Source organism: Canis lupus, chromosome 11 (genome assembly GCF_011100685.1).
Source record: "Canis lupus familiaris isolate Mischka breed German Shepherd chromosome 11, alternate assembly UU_Cfam_GSD_1.0, whole genome shotgun sequence".
Taxonomy (NCBI): Eukaryota; Metazoa; Chordata; class Mammalia; order Carnivora; family Canidae; genus Canis; species Canis lupus.
Window position 1 is genome coordinate 41,755,181 of NC_049232.1, and position 25,240 is coordinate 41,780,420.

Consider the following 25,240-nt stretch of genomic DNA (forward strand, 5'->3'; position numbering starts at 1 on the left):
GAAGTCCTAATGACGAGGGTTAACGGGGTGGAAGAACGAGTGAGTGACATAGAAGACAAGTTGATGGCAAAGAGGGAAACTGAGGAAAAAAGAGACAAACAATTAAAAGACCATGAAGATAGATTAAGGGAAATGAATGATAGCCTGAGGAAGAAAAACCTACATTTAATTGGGGTTCCTGAGGGCGCCGAAAGGGACAGAGGGCCAGAATATGTATTTGAACAAATAGCTGAAAACTTTCCTAATCTGGGAAGGGAAATAGGCATTCAGATCCAGGAAATAGAGAGATCCGCCCCTAAAATCAATAAAAACCATTCAACACCTCGACATTTAATAGTGAAGCTTGCAGATTCCAAAGATAAAGAGAAAATCCTTAAAGCAGCAAGAGACAAGAAATCCCTGACTTTTATGGGGAGGAGTATTAGGGTAACAGCAGACCTCTCCACAGAGACCTGGCAGGCCAGAAAGGGCTGGCAGGTTATATTCTGGGTCCTAAATGAGAAGAACATGCAACCAAGAATACTTTATCCAGCAAGGCTCTCATTCAAAATGGAAGGAGATATAAAGAGCTTCCAAGACAGGCAGGAACTGAAAGAGTATGTGACCTCCAAACCAACTCTGCAAGAAATTTTAAGGGGGACTCTTAAAATTCCCCTTTAAGAAGAAGTTCAGTGGAACAATCCACAAAAACAAGGACTGAATAGATATCATGATGACACTAAACTCATATTTTTCAATAGTAACTCTGAACGTGAACGGGCTTAATGACCCCATCAAAAGGCGCAGGGTTTCAGACTGGATAAAAAAGCAGGACCCATCTATTTGCTGTCTACAAGAGACTCATTTTAGACAGAAGGACACCTACAGCCTGAAAATAAAAGGTTGGAGAACCATTTACAATTCAAATGGTCCTCAAAAGAAAGCAGGGGTAGCCATCCTTATATCAGATAAACTAAAACTTACCCCGAAGACTGTAGTGAGAGATGAAGAGGGACACTATATCATACTTAAAGGATCTATCCAACAAGAGGACTTAACAATCCTCAATATATATGCCCTGAATGTGGGAGCTGCCAAATATTTAAATCAATTAATAACCAAAGTGAAGAAATACTTAGATAATAATACACTTATACTTGGTGACTTCAATCTAGCTCTTTCTATACTCAATAGGTCTTCTAAGCACAACATCACCAAAGAAACGAGAGCTTTAAATGATACACTGGACCAGATGGATTTCACAGATATCTACAGAACTTTACATCCAAACTCAACTGAATACACATTCTTCTCAAGTGCACATGGAACTTTCTCCAGAATAGACCACATACTGGGTCACAAATCGGGTCTGAACCGAAACCAAAAGATTGGGATCGTCCTCTGCATATTCTCAGACCATAATGCCTTGAAATTAGAACTAAATCACAACAAGAAGTTTGGAAGGACCTCAAACACGTGTAGGTTAAGGACCATCCTGCTAAAAGATGAAAGGGTCAACCAGGAAATTAAGGAAGAATTAAAAAGATTCATGGAAACTAATGAGAATGAAGATACAACCATTCAAAATCTTTGGGATGCAGCAAAAGCCATCCTAAGGGGGAAATACATCGCAATACAAGCATCCATTCAAAAACTGGAAAGAACTCAAATACAAAAGCTAACCTTACACCTAAAGGAGCTAGAGAAAAAACAGCAAATAGATCCTACACCCAGCAGAGGAAGAGAGTTAATTAAGATTTGAGCAGAACTCAACGAAATCAAGACCAGAAGAACTGTGGAACAGATCAACAAAACCAGGAGTTGGTTCTTTGAAAGAATTAACAAGATAGATAAACCATTAGCCAGCCTTTTTTTTAAATTTTTATTTATTTATGATAGTCTCACACACAGAGAGAGAGGCAGAGACATAGGCAGAGGGAGAAGCAGGCTCCATGCACCGGGAGCCCGACGTGGGATTCGATCCCGGGTCTCCAGGATCACGCCCTGGGCCAAAGGCAGGTGCTAAACCACTGTGCCACCCAGGGATCCCATAGCCAGCCTTATTAAAAAGAAGTGAGCGAAGTCTCAAATTAATAAAATCATGAATGAGAAAGGAGAGATCACTACTAACACCAAGGAAATACAAACGATTTTAAAAACATATTATGAACAGCTATACGCCAATAACTTAGGCAATCTAGAAGAAATGGATGCATTCCTGGAAAGCCACAAACTACCAAAACTGGAACAGGAAGAAATAGAAAACCTGAACAGGCCAATAACCAGGGAGGAAATTGAAGCAGTCATCAAAAACCTCCCAAGACACAAAAGTCCAGGGCCAGATGGCTTCCCAGGGGAATTCTATCAAACGTTTAAAGAAGAAACCATACCTATTCTACTAAAGCTGTTTGGAAAGATAGAAAGAGATGGAGTACTTCCAAATCCGTTCTATGAGGCCAGCATCACCTTAATTCCAAAACCAGACAAAGACCCCACCAAAAAGGAGAATTACAGACCAATATCCCTGATGAACATGGATGCAAAAATTCTCAACAAGATACTAGCCAATAGGATCCATCAGTACATTAAGAAAATTATTCACCATGACAAAGTAGGATTTATCCCCGGGACACAAGGCTGGTTCAACACTCGTAAAACAATCAATGTGATTCATCATATCAGCAAGAGAAAAACCAAGAACCATATGATCCTCTCATTAGATGCAGAGAAAGCATTTGACAAAATACAGCATCCATTCCTGATCAAAACTCTTCAGAGTGTAGGGATAGAGGGAACATTCCTCAACATCTTAAAAGCCATCTATGAAAAGCCCACAGCAAATATCATTCTCAATGGGGAAGCACTGGGAGCCTTTCCCCTAAGATCAGGAATAAGACAGGGATGTCCACTCTCACCACTGCTATTCAACATAGTACTGGAAGTCCTAGCCTCAGCAATCAGACAACAAAAAGACATTAAAGGCATTCAAATTGGCAAAGAAGAAGTCAAACTCTCCCTCTTCGCCGATGACATGATAATCTACATAGAAAACCCAAAAGCCTCCACCCCAAGATTGGTAGAACTCATACAGCAATTTGGTAACGTGGCAGGATACAAAATCAATGCCCAGTAATCAATGGCATTTCTATACACTAACAATGAGACTGAAGAAAGAGAAATTAAGGAGTCAATCCCATTTACAATTGCACCCAAAAGCATAAGATATCTAGGAATAAACCTAACCAAAGATGTAAAGGATCTATACCCTAAAAACTATAGAACACTTCTGAAAGAAATTGAGGAAGACACAAAGAGATGGAAAAATATTCCATGCTCATGGATTGGCAGAATTAATATTGTGAAAATGTCAATGTTACCCAGGGCAATTTACACGTTTAATGCAATCCCTATCAAAATACCATGGACTTTCTTCAGAGAGTTAGAACAAATTATTTTAAGATTTGTGTGGAATCAGAAAAGACCCCGAATAGCCAGGGGAATTTTAAAAAAGAAAACCATATCGGGGGGCATCACAATGCCAGATTTCAGGTTGTACTACAAAGCTGTGGTCATCAAGACAGTGTGGTACTGGCACAAAAACAGACACATAGATCAATGGAACAGAATAGAGAACCCAGAAGTGGACCCTGAACTTTATGGTCAACTAATATTCGATAAAGGAGGAAAGACTACCCATTGGAAGAAAGACAGTCTCTTCAATAAATGGTGCTGGGAAAATTGGACATCCACATGCAGAAGAATGAAACTAGACCACTCTCTTGCACCATACACAAAGATAAACTCAAAATGGATGAAAGATCTAAATGTGAGACAAGATTCCATCAAAATCCTAGAGGAGAACACAGGCAACACCCTTTTTAAACTCAGCCACAGTAACTTCTTGCAAGATACATCCACGAAGGCAAAAGAAACAAAAGCAAAAATGAACTATTGGGACTTCATCAAGATAAGAAGCTTTTGCACAGCAAAGGATACAGTCAACAAAACTAAAAGACAACCTACAGAATGGGAGAAGATATTTGCAAATGACATATCAGATAAAGGGCTAGTTTCCAAGATCTATAAAGAACTTTTTAAACTCAACACCAAAGAAACAAACAATCCAATCATGAAATGGGCAAAAGACATGAAGAGAAATCTCACAGAGGAAGACATAGACATGGCCAACATGCACATGATAAAATGCTCCGCATCACTTGCCATCAGGGAAATACAAATCAAAACCACAATGAGATACCACCTCACACCAGTGAGAATGGGGAACATTAACAAGGCAGGAAGCCACAAATGTTGGAGAGGATGTGGAGAAAAGGGAACCCTCTTACACTGTTGGTGGGAATGTGAACTGGTGCAGCCACTCTGGAAAACTGTGTGGAGGTTCCTCAAAGAGTTAAAAATAGACCTGCCTTATGACCCAGCAATTGCACTGTTGGGGATTTACCCCAAAGATTCAGATGCAATGAAATGCCGGGACACCTGCACCCCGATGTTTCTAGCAGCAATGGCCACAATAGCCAAACTGTGGAAGGAGCCTCGGTGTCCATCGAAAGATGATGGATAAAGAAGATGTGGTTTATGTATACAATGGAATATTCCTCAGCCATTAGAAACGACAGATACCCACCATTTGCTTCAACGTGGATGGAACTGGAGGGTATTATGCTGAGTGAAGTAAGTCAGTCGGAGAAGGACAAACAGTATATGTTCTCATTCATTTGGGGAATATAAATAATAGTGAAAGGGAATATAAGGGAAGGGAGAAGAAATGTGTGGGAAATATCAGAAAGGGAGACAGAACATAAAGACTCCTAACTCTGGGAAACAAACTAGGGGTGGTGGAAGGGGAGGAGGGCAGAGGGTGGAGGTGAAAGGGTGATGGGCACTGAGGTGGGCATTTGACGGGATGAATTGTAACCTCTGGTAGGTCATGAACTGTGCTTCTTTTTATCCCTTTGATAATTAGAAAAGAATTAAAGCATTGTGGGGACTTAATAAACACTATGAATTGATCAACTGGATAACAGATAACTGGATGTTATTCTGTATGTTGGTAAATTGAACACCAATAAAAATTAAATTTATTATAAAAAAAGAAAAAAGAACACCACTGGTGTAAAAGAAGCACAGTTTTGGAATTCAACACATATTAAAAGGAGGAAAGCTTGAGTAGTTAGTTTAACCATAAACCCAGGTACATTGCATAAACAATAAATGAAATTTAGACTAAGATAGTTCTGATATACTTTGTGATTTTTATAGGACTCAATGAGTGTACTTTTCAAAACAGTTTTGTAATACAGCAAATTATTATTTACCCAATTGAAGTAACTCTGTGATAGAGAAGAGTTTGGGGGAAATTTATGCTTGACAGAAGATGTTCTCAATATTTTCACAACATCTTTATAAACTCAGTATTTTTATGGAAAATAAGGTTTATGGAATGTACTGTTATTCTATGAAACACACATGTAGGTACACATGTACATACAATAAGTGTTGTAAATTTAAGCATAAAATGAGGGCTAAAATTATTCTCTGTATTAAGCAATACCAAAGCAGAGGGCAAGTACTATTAAGATGGGTGAAAAGGCCCCATGGACAAAATAACTTAACTTCTACCTTGGCTAGGAAGTCTTCTCAGAAGAAGTCTTATTTTTTTTTTAAAGATTTTATTTATTTATTCGAAAGAGAGAGAGCATGAGTGAGGGTTGCAGGGCAGAGGGAAGATAAGCAGGCTCCCCACAGAGCAGGGAACCCTCTGTGGACCTCTAACCTAGGACTCTGGGTGATGACTTGAGCCAAAGGCAGATGCTTAACTGACTGAACCACCCAGGTACCCCTAGAAGAAGTTTTAAAGATTAATCTTAAAAAATGAAGATGACATCTAAAGGTATACAGATGGAGAAGGGCATTGCAACTGATTCTGCATTTGGACATTAAAGGGTAAATATGAGAAAGTATTGTTACCACTCTGTGCATTCAATGACGTATCAATATTCTTTAAGGTTGGGATGGGGATTTTTTTTGGTATATAAAATATTTGCTGATTCAACCACCCTAAATTTAGACATAGGAAATATTTCAGGCCAAGGGAAACCTGACTTGTACCTGTTTGTGGAATAATCATCTCAATCAGCTCTGTTTTTTTGTTCAAATAAAAGCAGAAATAAGTATAGCTACCATTTATTGAGTAACTAATATCTTCCAGGTACCTTGTTGTGACTTTTTCAAAGGACTGTATAATTTTCCCTGTTCTACAAATAAGGAAATAAACTTGTCCATATAGCAGAGACCTAGGATTAATCACGGTTGCAGATGATAGTACAGAGACACTATCAACGAATTATGAAATCTAAACTGAAGCTACATAAAGTTATATTAAGTCTCTGTTTTCAGATTCAAGAACGAGGAGTGCAGATGTTACAAGAGGAGAAGTATCTTGATAAACCTATATTTTAATCACTCTTAACATCCTGGTGACATTTCCTTCGCTTCTGCAAAATTGTATTTTTCTCGTTATCTTTCTCCTTTCTGACTGCAATTTGCTTACCTTGGATTTTGACTGTTCTTATTTTTAACATCACTAACTCAGTGTATTCTCCCAAAGTTATATCAATCATTTTGCAAAGTGACAAAACCTATCTTATATCTTTAATTTGTAGTATTTAAATTTTTTTCCCACGTCTTGGCTATCACCTGTGCTGTTATTCTTTGTTTTATAACTGTGTTCAGAATAAGCCAGCAATTATTCCAGAAGCTTCTGAAATTCAATAAGTCTTAAACTGAAAATATTATCCCCATATCTTCCAATTTCCCAAAACAAGTTTTCTCTTTTTCAGTTTCTCTGCTTTTGTCTCTGGTACATGGAGACATTTTCTCATGACCCAGGCTAAAACATTTCAAGCCATTTTTTTTCTCTTCACATTATTAAATCTGTTTCTAAGTTCTATAATTTTCCTGTCAATTACATCATGATTTACTGATTTCTTTCTATTTCTAGCTCCATAATTTAGGACTTCCAAATCTATATCCAAATTATCTTTCAGTGAACACTCTAATACCTTTCTTCACTCTTTTTCTTATACACAAAATAGCTTCCTTTCTTCTCTAAGAATATTTATATATGTGTGTGTATATTCATCTCCCAAAACTCAGCTTAATTCTACAGGTTCATCTCTGATGATACCTATGCACCTGAATCTTTGTTTTGTGTAACAAACTTCTAAATCTTAGAAATGAGACCATGTAGTTTAATCCTTTATTGAGTTTTTGTTTCACATTGTCTTCTCAGATAAATTGTAACCTCTGGTAGGTCATGAACTGTGCTTCTTTTTATCCCTTTGATAATTAGAAAAGAATTAAAGCATTGTGGGAACTTAATAAACACTATGAATTGATCAAAGAACTTTTTCAAGACTAGAGAGGAAGAACAGAAAATATAACCAGATTTCAAAACTGGATTCCATATTTATTTAGTATGTGTGGCAGCTAAAAACATAGATTATAGAACAAGATATGTCTCAAAGTTTATGCCTTGGCTCTCGTACTTGGCCAAATTAGTTAAATCGTCTATGCCTCAGTTTTCTTACTTGTGAAATGGGGATAGTCCTGTCAATGTTCTGCTATCATTGTAAATATTAAGTGTGATAATAATACAAAAATACTAAGATCGTATATTGCTAATACCATAACTGTACATTTTACATGGGTATCTCATTTACTATCTTACAATAACCCTTTGAAGAACACTGAGGTAAGTACCATTATTATCATCTTCATTTTACAAAGAAACTAAGGTTTAGAGATTAAGCAATTTGCCCAAGATAAAGCTGTGAACCCAACATTGACTTTAAAACTTAGGCCCCTAATAAAAAACTTTAATGTATGTAAGCATTTAACATATTGATAAGCTCATATTACATATTCCCTAAGTGGTAGCAGTTTTATTAGCCTGAAGAATGTCTTTGTATAAGATTTGAGGGTCTGCTATTGACTGCATGCATTCTAATCTTTCTTTCTGTTAACACATACTTTCATAAACTCTATGCTACTATTTTAGCAAGATTGTCCTATAATGTATTCCTCAGTAAATGAAATGATTGGAAAATTTATTATTCCTTGCCACATGATCAAACAGGAAATCAAAATACTTTTCTCTAACAACTTTATTGCATTGAGAATAATATTCCATTTCTTCATTTGGGTTCTAAAGGAGAAATACTCAGATTGTGGAATCTAAACCTTAGTCATGTAATTAACTAATATTGTGACCATGAGTATGTTACTTTTACCACTCCAGGTTTTATTCTTCCCATTCCAAAAAAGGGGCTTGAGTTACTTATTTTCTATTATCTCTTCCAAATATTTTATAATAGGCCAAAATATGAAATTAGAACTCTGAGTAAAAATATATATTTGTACTCATGAAAAAGAAAGAACAACTGAAGGAACATTACTTTTGTGTTCAAGTATTTCAATGATCATAGCTCTTTAACATCTGTCTCTACCACATTTCTTTCCTTTAATTATTCCAACTGAAAGCTTTTTCCTTTTAGTTTTTTCTGAAAATAGCCTGCAACCATCTCAGAGAAGGACTTGCACATCTAACAGTTGTTTTAGCCCCCACCACACCTCTTGTCTTGTGATCAAGAGGATGAGAGAACAGAATGCAAGCATTTGGCAGGATTGCCATATTAACACTATTTGCTGTTTGCAGCATAGTTCTCCAACCTGTTTCAATAACAAAATTATTAATAATTCATTAGAACTTTTCACGAATAATTAGTCAAGTAGCACTGGAAGAAGGTTCTAAGGGGAAGATGTTCACAGACCAAGAAGTCAAGGGTGTAAATTATGATCATGATTATTTTATTTCACAAAGTGATAGCATGTGCTACTTATTTCTGCTACTCAGAGGCCAACAACGGCAACACTGATGATTTACCTGAGATGTGCTCATCTGTTTATACTTTTACATTCAATAAAGCTGTGCAGTTACTATGGCAACTGGAAGTCTATAGGGTCTGTTTAAAAACCTGTGTCTGGCAGTTTATGTGCATAAATCTTCTACACACTGATATAAGGCTCTAGTCCTGTGTTTTATTAATTTGTATTTTCTTTGTATCTCAGATGGTGTTTTATTTTATAAACTATGAAGTCCAGAAGAGGTTGGCTAAAGAAACAATTTGTCTTGAGAATCTAACCTTGGAGCTTTAGAGAAGTCTGGCTTATTAGCATAAAAAGAAAGCACAAAGCTTGGCATTTCAGATATAGAAACATTTACAGTGATTTCTTCTACAAACTAGGCCAAAGCCTTGGATCTTTTGCAGTTCAGCTTCCTAAGCAATTCAATAATGACTCCTCTCACCTGGAAGGGAGAAAGCTAAGTACTGGTTTCTAAAGGAGAAGAGCAACAATGGAGTGTGTTTTTCTCCTTAATACTGACATATAAAACTGTATACTAATAGTTCTGTGAAATGCTAAACTATTCTGGTACAGGTGAGGTTACATCATTGCTTCCCTGAAGAAGTCATTAGAGAAAGCTCAGCAAAAAACGTATGATCAATACATCATCAATACATCAGACTTTTTAAATAGACTCTTTTATTTTTCAAAACATAATTTTCAGCACTTTCTCCAGCAAATATTTGAACTATATTGAGGAAGCGTAGTCAGTGTGGGTAAGTGTGGTCTATTTGAACATGCAAGTCTTTAACATGAGAGAGACATGGATTTGACATGGATCTGGTTCTTCTATTTCTTACAACTTGACCTTTTTGAGCCTCTGTTACCTCATCTGAAAAATTCAAATAGGAATATGTATTTGCTGGATCATTATTAGATTTGCTGTATAGATTAAATGTTTTTCAATTATGAAATAAACATTATAAAATTTACCATTTTAACCATTTTTAACAGTTCAGTGACATTAAAGTACATTCACATTAATGTACAACCATCATCACCATTTATTTCCAGGACTTCTATTGTGTAAAACTGAAACTCTCTACCCATTAAACAATAACTTTTCATTTCCTCCTCCTCCCAGCTCATGGCAACTATCATTCTACTTTCTGTCCCTATGAATTTAACTATTTTAGGTACCACATATCTGTGGATCATATAGTATTTGTTCTTTTGTGATCACTTATTTTACTTAGGATAATGTCCTCAAGGTTCATCCACTTTGCAGCATGTGTCAGATTTTCATTTCTAAGGCTGAATACGATTCCAATGTATGTGTAAACTACATTCTGCTTATTCATTCATCTGTCAATCAACACATGTGTTCCACCTTTTGGCTATTGTGAATAATGCTATATGAACATGAGTAGAAATATCTCTTCAAGTCCCTAATTTCAGTTTTTTTGGACCTATATCCAGAAGTGAAATTGTTGGATCATTTGGTATTTGTATTCTTAATTTGGGGGGGAAATGTTCAGCTGTTTTCCTCAAAAGTTTGCCCCATTTTACATTCCCACCAGCAGTGCATGAGGGTTCCAATTTCTCCACATTCTCACTAACACTTGTTATTTTCTGCCTTTTTGATAATCACCATTCTAATGGGTGTGAAGTGGTACTTAGTTATCGTTTAATTTGTATTTTCTTACTAATTGGTAACATTGAACATGGTTTTATGTACCTATTGGCAGTTTGTATGTCTTTGGAGAAAAGTTTTTCAGGTCTATTGTGGAATGAATTGTTTATGTGTTAAAGCCCTAACCACCAATGCCTTGGAATGTGACCATAGTTGAAGATAAAGTCTGTAAGGAGCTAATTCAGTTATAATGAGATCTTTATGGTGGGTCTATTTCAACATGATTGGTGTTCTTATAAGAAAAGGAAATTGAGACACACATATGAACACACAGAGGAAAGACAATAGAGGGAGATGATGGCCATCCATGAGCCAAAGAGAAGGGCCTCAGAAGAAATCATCTTTGCTAACATCTTGATCTTTGACTTCTAGCATTCAGAAATATGGGAAAATAAATTGGTTGTTGAAAGTATCCAAGTATGTGGTTTTTCTCATGTCAGCCCTAGCAAAGTAATACAAAGAGTTTAGCCATTTTTTAATTGGGTTGTATTTTTTGTTGTTGTTGAGTTATAGGAGATCCTTATTCTGGATATTATTCCATATCAGATGTTTAATTTGCAAATATTTTCTATCTTTCTATATATATAGGTTAAATTTTAAAAAAGGATGTAAATTTCATAGCTCCTAGGTAACACTCAACAAATGATAGCTGTTGTCAATAAATGCACAGATGCACATTTATTACAATTTGTAGCCCTCATCTTTTTCTGTTTTCTTTTTTTACTGTGAAAATGTGGAACAAATGAAAAAAGAATATTTTGACATAATGGAGTCTATGGATATCAACAGAAAAATTATTGTCTACTGCAGATGACTTGGCACAAAACAAGTTGGTCAAATACAGCATCTGTTGAGCGTTAGAGTCAAAGAATATATCAAGCTGAAAAGAAGAAACATTCTGAGATATGTACAGACCAGATATATAGATAATCTAAGTGAATAATATATACAGTGTCCTACATGATTCAGTACCATAGAAAAATAGTCTTAATATGAACTCAAATCCTCTACAATGATTATGATGTGACCAATTCAATATAGACTCTAGTAGACAAAATTAATATGTTCATTGGAGGAAAAAAATAGACACCAAAATCTTTAGCAATGAAAGCTTATTTTTTTTTCTCTACAGAAAATTGCAAGTACAAAAGCTTATAAGTGAAATTTATTTAGTAGTTTGTATGAATATTTTCTGTCAGGGAGAAATGTGATTAAATGGTCAAAGAAGTTGAGGTTAAATGCTCTTATGCAAAACTAAGACAAAACAAAATAACCAAAATAAATAAGCACCATTTCTAGCTTTATCTTTTAAGCCATTTGTTTTGCTCTGGGTGAGTAACGTGGAAATATTTATTTTGGAATTGTTAGTAAAATATCCCTTCTAAAAAGTTCTTTTTATATTTATCTACTTGTAAAATAGGGAGATTACTTTAAAAATTAGGATTTTGGGGGGCCACATAACAAGTAACTCTATTTTAGTTTTGCCATTTGAAATTAGAAATTTAATAATGAAAGTTTCAAGAAAATATTGAGAGACAGTTGAAAGACTAAGATAAATTTTATCCAATAAAGCTGGGAAAAGATTTAAAAAAAAGAAGAAGATCAGGATGTCTGTTGTTACCACAGGCCATGCAATGAGGAAGAAGTAGTTAATACTGGCTTGAATATGACAGAAAGTTCATAGGAAGCGTGGTCCTTGAAAAGTTGGCATTGGAAAGAGATGTTTTACGGTGAGAGAACCAAGGTGTGAAAAATACAGAGGTAGGATTTAATATGATGAGGGTTGCTATTCTGAATGGATCTTCAAGGTCATTCTTTGTGAGAGAGTTGAAACTGTCAATAATGTTGCCTTTGTGTGTATTTTTATTTCTTCAAGAGAAATTAGTTTAATGGCTGGAGAGACTAAATTGTGCTATTTAGTGTCTTAGATTAATTGTGGTCAGGATTTAACGAGTTCTTATTGTGTTTTATGGTATGTTGTAAATATTTATCTCAGCCTATTTGCACAGTTCTTTAGAAATGTTTGATTTACATATGTCTTTCTAAGATAGGATTGCATAATTAGTCATATATGACAAATGGATTTCATTAAGTATTTCAATATGTGGTAAATTGGTTGTATGAGAAATATGATTGATTTCCTTCCATCTGAGGTGCATTTCAGTTGACTAATCATTGAAACTGTGGCTTACATGAGTTATCTTTTTTATTTTTTCTTATCTGTGTGTACTTGGTGGTTGCATATTCAATGATAGGAGTTATGTTGTACCAAGTGTGTTTACCAGATTGTGTATGATAAATTCATTAACTACACTCTTACATAAATTGCTGGAGCAACAAATGAATATTATCTGTTTGGCAAGTACAAGAATTTAATATCCAGAAAAAATAACTTAAAGAAAGCTATAGCTTGAGATAGGTTTAATAAAGAAATGAATTATTATATATGTTGAACGGATCCTTTAAGTAAAGTATATTTGGCTTTAGTTTTTGAGCTTTGACTTTTGGTAGATTTATTTTAATACAACTTTTTAGTAATGCTTTTAAAAATAAAAGATGAGAGTTAAAAGAAATCCATATTACCAAAATAGAGTAATTTTAAGAATTACTCTAATTTCAAATTACAAGTTAGTAATGAAAGAAAAAAATTCTCTTACACGGTGTGTGTGTGTGTGTGTGTGTGTGTGATTATAGTGATGAAGCTCTGGCTTGAAGTTGAAGTATTATATTTACTACAAAATTGTGGATGGCCAATTATAGATGTATAGATGATGAACTTAGATGGACGTAAAAGTTTTTTATAACTTCAAAATTCTGTGACTCTGAGAGCAATTATAAATTTACCTGGAATGTAAATGTGGTTTTATTCAGAAAATATATAAATTCTAAGTAAAAATAAACTCTCTCAAATTCAAGGGTTACAAAATTAACATTTTAAAGTGTGATAAATTGATTATTTTATTCTAGGAGGAAGAAAAGTTATGCGACTCTCTTGCTTTGATTTGACAGTCTCATTGCTTTTGCCGTTCCTGATAATGTTTGGAAGAAACAGACTAATTATTTAGGAAAGCATTCAGTTTGAGTAATGTATGCTGAGTTCCCCAGAGGGAAAATACATTTAATTATTTTGACCAGAATAACACTTAGTTTTATCTTATCACTGATATCTTCTGAAATTTCTCTGGTCATAAATTATTCTTCTCATGATAGATAGAAAGTATTAGAGCACTTACTGCCTCATTAGGAATTCTATCTCAGAACACGTGTGTCAATAAGCTACTAGCTAAGGTCAGTGCTGGAGAGTGCTAACCAACTCTATAATCTCTTTGTTGTGACTCCCAGTAGATAGAAAAGAAGTATAGTCTTAATCTTAATTTGCTTTTCCCTTTAACACTCTAAAATCCCCCAGCATCATCTAATTTTAAAGAAATAGGTGATTCAGTAGTCAATAGCACTAAAGATATCTGTCCCCAAAACGACTAGTCTGGAGCTATATGAAGAAGTCAACTCCATCTGGAGTTCAATCACACTTTTCCATATGGTTAATCACCAGCTGCTTATGAAGGAGAGTGTTGTCAAGGCTGGTAGGCCTGAAATTAGCTGTGCATCTGCATTTTGGCTATAGGCAAACCCTGTATCAAGATTAGAGTGTATGAAGGCAAAGATAGCTATGACTCCTTTTTCTCTATTTTTTTCAATGTTAAATGTGCTGTATTAATAAAAGAAAATGTATCTGAGCTAGTAAGAAGCAGTCTGTATTACTTTCTGAAGTCCAAACTAAGGATGCATATAATTAGTATGTGGCTAGACTTGAGTAATATTAACACAAATCTTGAGACTTTGTAGCTGGCATATGCAAGTTTCTCAATTTTATTTATGTGACTCATTTTCCTCTGGCACATTTTTTCCTGATAAGGATAGTAGGGTTTGGTTGTTTAAAATTATGTTTGCTTTGTTTATAATTCACAAGTTATATCCTAATCTTTTTGAAAGCTGACTTGGTATGAGGACATGGTGGCCTTAGCCTTCTTATAGAATGCTTTTGAATGCCTGGAAGTTAGTATCGGTGATTTTTTGTTTGTTTGTTTGTTTGTTTAAAGAAATGATTATTTTTTTATTGATGCCTGTTTAAAGACATTTAAAACTTACTCTTAAAAGATGATTATTGAAATTATCAATAATATCTCTATTTTGAAGTTTTAGCTTTTTTATTTAATGTTATTGGTCGACTTAGCCATAGATAGGAATAGGAAGCAAACTATTATTCTATTTTACTCAAGCAGAAAATTGAATTTAGTATCTGGTGTGTGTTACACAGTGACTATTTGGTTAGGGATATTGGACTTCGTTTTTTATCCAGCAAAATATTATGGGAATTAATGCTTTTCAACATTTGCCCTGAATTTCTTATGATGAATTACTACACCAGATTTTTTGAAGGAATCTTTATCCAAAGTGGCCATGAGGACAGGGATCATTTATCTGTATTTTGACCATAATCAAGGTCCATGTTTGTTGTTTTCTATGGAGAGTTTTTTCCCCCTTTTTAATGGTAAGCAAAAAACCTGTAATGGAATTGGATTGAAACTATGATGACGTTTGAAATAAACTATTTCCCATGGGAGTTATAATTTAATGTGAAAGGATACACAAATCTTTGAGGATATAGGTTGGTGATCTAGACACTGATGATTTTAAAGTACCTGTAGTCCATTCTACTGATTTGTGGAATGTGCATAGGAGACAGGGGAAGAAAAGCTTTAAGGACAATTATCATAATAAGAGCAACACAATTTTTGAATGAGAATAATTTGAGGTTACATTTTGGCTGTTTCGGTAAGTATACATATGTTGTAAAAGTTATGTCATACACTTGTCATGCATATGCATGTTGCTAGATGGTTAAAATACTTCACCAAAGGCTTATTCTTGTTCCAGTGGTCAGTTTTCTTTTTTCCCCCCCCAGTGGTCAGTTTTCAATGATAAATTCATACACATTTTTCCGATAAAGATGCAAAATGTTTTTGAACACCAGGTCTCACATATCTGTATAAAGAATGTGACATAGAAGCCACTAACTGATTTGCATGTACTTTCACATTCTCATGTATATCGCAATAATTCCAGTTTTGTGTAATCACTTCTATTGCTTCATGGTACTGTGTGCTATTGCTGTAATATTCCTGTAAAATAGGCTTCATCCAAATCCTAAAAGCCCCTAATTCTCTTTATTTCCTTTAGATATTTTACCTTGAAATTAAGGCATTCTGCCAAAAAAATAAGTGGCATGATTTGGTTGTGATCACATGATCAAAATAAGCAAGTTTCTTATACAGTTAACTAATAAAGCTATTAGCACAGTTCCCAATCCTGTTATCTTCATAATTCTTTTAAAATTTTTTCTCTTTATTTAAAAAATTTAGTAGAAAACTTTAAAAGCAAAATCATTTATCTATTAAATAGGAATTTAATTGCTGGAAGTAAGAGAAAAAATTAAATAGTTGTAATAGGATTTTAAACATTTTATTTCTAAATAATATCCTCTGGGGAAATGTGTTAAGAAATGATCCAGGAGTGGCCTATTTAACTGTTCTGTTATAGTGAAGCTGCCCACTTGATATGAGCTGATGTCTACTGATGTTTACCATATGCCCTTCACATGTATTAAATAATTTAATTCTTGCAACAGCCTTCTATGGTAGATACTATTATCATCTTCCCTATTTTACAAGTATGAAACTGGGGCACGGGGAATTTTAGGAATTTGCCCAGTGTCACTTGATTAGTAAGCAGAAAAGCTGAGATTTGAACTTAGGCAGCCTATGCTGGATTTTGATATTGAGGATGACAATGGGTAGATTAAAAATGATTCTTTCAGAGGTTATTTTAATTTGTGAAAATTCTGGAAATTGCATAGAACAAAGGTCATTTATTTCTGAGCAGGGAATACTTCAGATATCCATGTAGAAAGAAAGATGTGCCAAAGAAAGGCTTATAGTAAGAGCAGGTATGAGACACAGGAGGATTTTTTTACAGCATTGTTGCATCATCCTTTCCTTTGCTTTGCACAGATAGCTGCTGTAACTAACCCTGATGACGAATGATTTTGTCACATCTTGTGAAGATTAACTAGGATTTCCCAGTAAACAAAAGTGCCCCATGATGCAGTCAGCTTTAAGCACGCTGCAGATCCGGGTGCCACAAAAGTCAGTTATGAGAATGCCAGTTCTAGTAAGTCTTATCTTGTCTTTCTTTTTTAAGAGCTCCAAATACTCTTTCTTAAAACAAGTTTTTATGTAAATGTCAAGTACCTAACATACAGTGCAATATTAATTTCAGGTGTAGAATTTAGTGATTCATCACTTACATACAACGCCCAGTACTCCCCACAACAAGTGCTTGCCTTAATCCCCAATGCCCCTTTAACCCATCTCCCAAACCATCTCCCCTCCAGTAACCATCATTTAGTTCTCTATAGTTAAGAATCTATTTTGGAGCACCTGGGTGGCACATCTTTCTTGAGCGTCTGCCTTTGGCTCAAGGCGTGATCCAGGGTTCTAGGATCAAGTCCCACATCAGGCTCCCTACAGGGAGCCTTCTTCTCCCTCTGCCTATGTCTCTGCCTCTGTGAGTGTGTGTGTCTCTCATGAATAAATGAATAAAATCTTTTTAAAAAATCACTGTGTTTATCTGTTTTCTTTCTTAAATTCCACATATGAGTGAAATCTTACAGTCTTTTCTTTCTCTGATTGACTTATTTCACTTAGCATTATATTCTCTAGTTCTATCCACATTGTTGCAAATGGCAAGATTTCATTCTTTTTGATGGCTGAGTAATATTCCAGTGTGTGTGTGTCACATTTTCTTTATCCATTCTAAATGTCTAGCAAGTCTTTTCTTATCATCTTCTCTCTTTCTCTTTGTGCTCCATCATGCAGAGGCCTGAAGTCAAGGTTAACATGCTCGGGGAGGAGGATTAGAGAAATAGAAAGGAAACCTAGTATTCCTTCTCCTCGAAGGCTTGATATCAGCCAGGGCTGCAGGAGGGGAGACAGTCCCATTTTAAATTAAGTTCAGTGTATTGATTATTGTATGGGATAGAATGTTCTAATTTTTGAATCTAGATTGTGCTTTGAATTTAAAGTGGTTGTACAACTGTTGAAAGTCATGGGTTCTACAGATTTTTAATCTAGGGTCAGGGAAAAAATCTTTTACTACTGAATAAATTTTAAAGGGGCAGTGGGAGTCAAAAATAAAGATGTATTTTGATTACATCCCATATGTTGTGCTTGATTAACTTGTGCAGAAAGAAATCATCAGGGGGGAAGCAATAGCATCTCCAACTACATAACAAGCTAAAATGTAGCTACATCAGATGGGAAGGGAGTTCAGTAGACTTGTGGATGCTGAACTGCATGCAACCAGGTAAAAACTGTGACTCTTTTTTATGTTCTTCGTGTCTTTTGATCAGCATTTTAGATGGAGTAAGGTAATGCATGTGAAAGTACTCTGCAAATCATAAAGTTGATAGAGATGCAAATTGTAATTTTGTGTATTTTTTACATTGAATTCTGCCAATAATTATCTTTATTACGTTTGTTCCACAAACATTTGTTTTCTGATGCAGAATCTATCTTTTAAAGGATTGCAGTGTTTCACTTATCATTTCTGGCTTATATTAGGGACATAACTTTTTTAAAAAAATAACATTTTACATGAGATCTTGGTGAGGTTTTCAGATGTGGATTTTTAAGTTTAATTATAATACTGATGAGACAAATAATTTTGAATCCTTTTGAAAAAATCTAGACAATCACAATCTAGATTTTTCTAGTGAAAAATCACTACAATAACATATATTTTTAGCTGAGATTTTGTATATCCAATGCCAGTAGGGTTGACACATTAGAAAATAATGAGATCACAGATTTTTAAAAAACAATTCATTATAAAATTTAAAATTCAGTATATACCTTTTGGTATAATCTAAGCTCCTTTGTAGAATAAAGTGAGATAAATAAATACAAAAATATATCAATTATATCTACAATATGATGGCATTTGTGTACATTTTAAATATATAGACTTATAATATGTGCATGTATTATATATATAATTTTTATGGATTATATTAAAAGAATACACAAATTGATTGGAAGGTTATGTACCAAATTTTGGTAGTGATTGGGTAAGATTAGAAGGTAGGGTATTGTAAGGGCAATGGGACTGGAGAGGGATTTTCAAAAAAGACTCAAATTTTAGTTGTAATATTGTCTGTCTTTTCATAGTGAAATCCTGGATGAAAGGTAACAAAGTACTGGTAATTAATTCTAGATGGTGGAATCATGGATACTTGTTATATTATTTTTTATTTTTTAAACTTACCCATGTTGCTGATTCTTCAAAAGAGTCAAATAAGTGAAGGCACTATGAAACATAGTGTATAAGCTGGGCTTTCTACTCTGGAGAAATTTCGAATTTAAAAATGAACAAGTCAGCCTGAAGTGGGACAGATAGATGGTGAATGAAGATCAGAAAATAATTTGTAGGTTGTATACACCATGAGATATGGACCCTGTTTTTGTCATTGAGTCCTCAACATCTTGCACAGTGCCAGATACATGGTAGAGGCTCAGTAAGTATGTATGAGTCTGATCTGAGGTCAGAGAACCAAAGAGAAAGATAGACTTAATTAATAATCCTCATTCAGGTTATCAGTTGCCATGGTAAGCCTATAATCTGTTGTTATGAGTCTTAAGAAGCATATAATCAACTACAGTCTCAGACTATAGAAAACTGTGAATTTGTGAAAGATGAAAAGAATAGTTAAATAAGTTACTATAAATAAGAGAGCTGTAAGGTATTCCTGACTCACCTGCAGCTTTGCATATTTTTCCTGTCGGAACCGAATTCTCCTTGTCACCTCCTGGTTTAGCAGAGATGTATCCTGTTGGAAGTGTTCTTTGAAAGCCACTTGAATGGGTAACACCTGTAGTGATTTTAAAAATGAAGACTTCTGATAGCATTCCAGACCAACCATATCAGATGCTCTAGGCATTTGGCACTGGACAATGTATTTTAATTAACTTGCAGGTGCATCTTTTTGAAAACTCTTTGGTTCTGGAATAGTGATTTGATAGTAGATCCTAGCATGAAACATTAGAATAGCACAGCCTCAAAGTCCTTAGTTGTGAGACTATATTTCATGAAGTATGCAACAGAAGTCCTATAGAATTTAATAAAAACCTAGTGATTTAAGAGAATGAGAAGACAAGCCACAGACTGAAAATATGTGTAAAAGATATATCTGATAAAGAACTGTTGTCCAAAATGTAGAAGGAACAACAATAAAACCCAACAATAATAAAATGAAAACCCCAATTAAAAAATGAGCAAAAGACGTAAATAGACACCTCACCAAAGGAGATATACAGATGGAAAGTAAGTGTATGAAAAGATGCTCTACCTCATATGTCATTAGGGAATTGCAATGTAAAACAATGGTGAGATGCCACTACCCACCTATGGGAAAGGCCAAAATCCAAAACCCTGACAACGCTGGGTGCTGGCAAGATGTGAAGCAAAAGAACTCTTATTCATTGCTGGTAAGAATGCAAAATGATCACTGTGGAAGACAGTTTAGTGTTTTCTTATAAAACTAAACATACTCTTACTGCATGATCCGGCAATGGCACTCCTTGGTATTTACCCAAGTGAATTGAAAATTATGTCCACACACACACAAAACTGTACATGAAGATTTATAGAGATTTATTTATAATTTCCAGAACTTGGAAGTAACTAAGATACTCTTCAGTAGACAAACAAACTGTGGTACGTCAGGCAATGGATTATTATTTAGTGCTAAAAAGAAATGAGCTATCAAGCCATGAGAATACATGGAGAAACTTTAAATGCATATTACTAAGTAAAAGAAGCCAGGGATGCCCGGGTGGCTCAGTGGTTGAGTGTCTGCCTTTGGCTCAGGGTGTGGTACCAGAGTTCTGGGATTGAGTCTGGCATCAGGCTCCCCTCTGCCTGTATCTCTGCTTTCTCTGTGTCTCTCCTGAATAAATACATAAAATAAATAAATAAATATTAAAAAAGAAGCCAATATCACACGGCTACACGCTGTATGATTCAAACTATATGACATTTTGGAAAAGGATGGAAAAATATCAGTGATCTTGGAAGGGGTGGGAGAGATAAGGAGGGATGAATTGGTGGAATACAGAGGATTTGGGGGGCAGTGAAACTATTCTGTATGATGCTGCAATGGTGCAAACTTGTCATTATACATTCATTATACATTTGTCCAAATCCATGAATATACAAAACCAACAATAAACCTAATTCAAATTATGAACTCTTTGGGTGATAATACTGTGCTATGGAATTAGGTTCATTGATTGCCACTGATTCATTTCTACTCTGTAGGTTCATTGAATTCCACTGATATATAACTGGTGTAGGATGTTGATAATGGGGGAGGTGTGTGAAGATAGGAAGTACGTATAAAAGAATTCTCTGTACTTTCCACTCAACTTTTCTATGAACCTAAAACTACTCTAAAAAATTAAAATCTGGTATTTTCAAAAGCCCAATAATTGATTGATTCTTTCATTTCTTTATTCATTCATAAATATTAATCACATGCCCATTGTGTGATTGGCATTCTGTATTGTATTAGGCAAAGTATGCCAGTTTAACTGAGACACAGATCAGTAGATTATAACATGATGTGATAAGTACTGCAGTTGAAATAGAAACACAGTATTTCAGTGGTCACTAACTCAGCTAAAGAGAAAATAAAGAGAAAAGGGAAAAAAGCTATTAACTCATCTTTCACCAGTTGGAGAAGTTTCAAAGGAAGTTAGAGTTGAATTGAGTATTGTAGTAGTGTGTGGACTATGAGTTTTCCAGTTGAAGTATTTCAGGGAAAGGCAATAGAAGCATTAAAATATGAAGAACTATAGCAATCATGAAATATGCTTGATCAACTCTCTTGAATGTTATCCATTGGGCCACTATTATTCTAATTATGGTGCCATAAGTTATTTTCTTGATGGTGAACTTCCACATATGTAGTGGATAAATGAAGATACTGATGATTATGAAAATTAGGATCATCTAACTTAGGTGTAGAGAAGAAATTTATATTAAGATACATATTAAAATATTGTCAAATATTTCTTTTAATAAATCTAAAATGTATGTTTTTTAAGCTATCCTAATTAGTTTACATAGTGTATTTTTTAAATATTTTATTTATTTATTTGACAGAAAGAGCACAAGCAGGGGGAGTGGAAGAGTCAGAGGGAGAAGCAGGTTTCCCATGGATCAGGGAGCCTGATGTGGGGTTTGGTACCAGAACCCTACAATCATGATCTGAGCTGAAGGCAGATGCTTAACCGATTTAGCCACCCCGATGTCCCTCATTTACATAGCTTAGATTTAATTATACTAGAATGGAATATAATAGAACCTATGAATTTGTTCAATAAATAAATATTTTAGTTAATAGATTGTTTTTTTTTTAAATTTTTATTTATTTATGATAGTCACAGAGAGAGAGAGAGAGAGAGGCAGAGACACAAGCAGAGGGAGAAGCAGGCTCCATGCACCGGGAGCCCAATGTGAGACTCGATCCCGGGTCTCCAGGATCACGCCCTGGGCCAAAGGCAGGCACCAAACCGCTGTGCCACCCAGGGATCCCTAATAGATTGTTTTTTAACAGGATATTTGGTTATGATGCTCTTTACGTCAGTGATTAATCCAATCTAACATCTTAATGCTAGATTGGGCTGTTTCCTTTTCAGCTAATGTGATACATACCAACAATTCAGCAATAACACCTTCATTACATACAATGAAGCCTAATATTAGACTAGTTGTATTCTGTTGCCAGTCTTTGGTTAGTGGGCTTCAGCCATTGAAATAAACTCTTTAAAAATGGTGTACTTGCAAGGTGCACGAACCCTATTATTGTCATATACTTGAACACAGACTTTTCACAGAATCATTCAGGGTGGCAATGGCTCTAGATTTGATTTCAGTTAACATTTACTGCTCTATGCTTGGCAGTGTGGCACTTACTATTACTTTTATTCTTTTCTACTGTATATTATCAGTAGGGGACTGATGCTTTTATATTTAATGTAATCTTACATTATGATTTGGGGAGCTGAGTGTGATCACCTTCCTTTACAGAATAAGTTTTTCATCCTCAAATACCTCTCTTTTCCACATCCCCAATATTCAATCTATGCAATATCATAAAGATGGTGATTAGAAGGGAAGGCTATTTTCCACAATGAGATATTTAGTGAACAGAGTACATGATAGATGTTGAAAAAAATAAATTATAAGCAAAGTGATAAAACAACACATAATACATTAACTCAAGGAATTTGGGCTAAGCTGCTGGGCAAGAACAGAATAAAATAATTAATGAGGGCTCAGGGGATGTCTAGACTTTTTTTTTTTTTTTCAGTTCAATTTTACTGAGGCAGCATCTGTTTTGAAAAATTATAAAAACATCCTAGGCTTTTTAGGATCCACTATCAAAACAGTTAGGGGTAAACCAACAAAGCTAACAACATTTCTTGTGAAAGAGTCTTGAATATCCTCGATGACTTTCACAAATCATTTTTAAAGAACTGTTTTAACTCATTCACAGAAATATCTGGTGAGTAAGCACCTGGCACTATAGTATAGAGGTGAAGGTCTATACTGGCCTTTAAGGACCTCACAAAAAAGTAAACTGATTATTACAATAACGGCCATAACAACTGCTTACCATGCACCCTGGATATGCCAAGCTTCATTCCAAACATTTTACACATATGTCCTTTTAGCTTCGTAATAACCCCAAATTATAGGAACTATCACTAATTCAACTTGTGGAGGAGAAATACAGAGACACTGGGAGGGTGAAGACACTTACTCAAAAACATGACTTGTATAAGACACAACTGAGAATCCAACTAAAATCTGTCTGCCCCCAGGACAGACAGAGATGAAAAGTACAAAAAACTTTTTTTCAGAGATAGTACTATGGAAGAAGCAACAAACTTTGGTGACATATTTAGTTTGGGGTGAAGGGACAGAAGCTATAGTCTTCCAGATTTCTGGCTTGGAGGACTGGGCGAAAGGTAGTGCTCCTCCCTTAGACAGAATCTGGTGTGGGGAGGGGAGAGGGAAGAGAAGGTGCTGGTTAAACTTGAAATTCACTGGTTAGAGTTGGCCAGTTATGTAGGTCTGGAACACAGACTACGCTAGCCATCATCAGCATATGGATAGTTGTTGAAGCCAGGGGTTTAGATGAAATCCCCCAGGGAGAATTCATAGCATGTCAAACATTGAGGCCCCCCAGTAGAATCTTGTGAGATAGTAAAATTATCAAAGGGTGGGAACATGAGGAGCCTGAGAAGGAGTGGCCTGAAATGAAGGAGGAAAAGCAGGAGAGAGTGGTATTGAAGTGGTTCCTCTTAGTTGAGCACAATAGCACATATAGAAGAAGTGGCAGTTCAAAAGCCCTGAATACTAGTTATAGGAACGTAATTCTATTTCTAATTTCTTTAAAATTGCTATCCCAAACTTTTCTGTACTTATTAAAATACTTCTGATCTTAAATCCTCTGTGATTCCTCTCAGGTCAAACTTTGGATTCATGAGAAGGTGAAATTATGTATTCCTAAGAGGAAATACCATAAGCCCCAAATAGAAAATGTCTTAACAGATAGCATTCTGCATAAGATACCCAGAAGTATTTTCCTTAATTATTTTTGCACATTTATAACCTTTTCTCAAGTTAATCGACATACTCTACCACCATGTTAGGTGTAGACAGAGGCAGTGGAGAGGGAGAAAATATCTCACACACCAAGAGAAAAAGAAATGATGAAAGGCAAAGTTGGGCATAATTTTCTTTTGGAAACTGAAACACCTGCTACATTTCCTGGAGCCTAAAATGGCCTCTGTTGCTTTCGCTACTGCTCTAACCATCTGCTGAGCTGCAGAGAGGTGGTCTGCAGCAGCTGAAAGCCGCTACAAATGCTTCAAGTCAGGCTTGTTGGCACAGTAAGGAAGCCAGGGATGTATTGATGCCAAATGCAGGTCCTGTTTCTTTCCCTTTGCTGCCATGAAAAAAAATTAACCAAGGCCTTAAGAGCTGCCGTTGACATAAACATGATTTAATGTCTTTTTAGCATTTTCAGGAACCACAGAATTAGCAGAAGCCTTGGAGATGTTTAAGAGTGGAATCTCGAAAGTATTTCTCCTGCAAGCCATTTTAAAAGCAGATGTCGTGAGCATACTTCAGTACAGCTGCCTATTAGGTGACAGTACTTCAAATGCATAGAACGTGAAGGAAATGTACACTCTGTTTTCTCTATAGGATGGCAACCAACACCTGCCTCTCTTAAGTGTGGGACCAGATTTCCTGGTTGTTGCCTACTTTGCCTTTCGTTTCCTGTGTTTCTTTCCAGCATGATGAAGAAAGCCCTGATTAAATTAGGAGAGCTGTCAATATGAATCTATAGATACAGTATCTGTGTAATCATTTATTTACACAACTATCTCTTTGATTACACAGGGAGCTTCTTGAGAGTTGGGGCCAGATCGTCTTGGGTTTAAGTTCCAA

General features: G+C 35.3%; 1 long non-coding RNA gene across 1 annotated transcript in view; it reads right to left on the bottom strand.

Moving 5' to 3' along the window:
* Positions 1–9,604: 9,604 nt before the first annotated feature.
* The window catches only part of LOC106559483, a 35,418-nt gene continuing 19,782 nt past the window's right edge, over positions 9,605–25,240 (bottom strand). Inside the window, exons 2-3 of the long non-coding RNA XR_005366409.1 lie at positions 19,473–19,586; positions 9,605–9,796 (exon numbers count right to left, since the gene is read on the bottom strand). This is a non-coding gene — a long non-coding RNA (uncharacterized LOC106559483). The remainder of the gene's footprint in view (positions 9,797–19,472; positions 19,587–25,240) is intronic.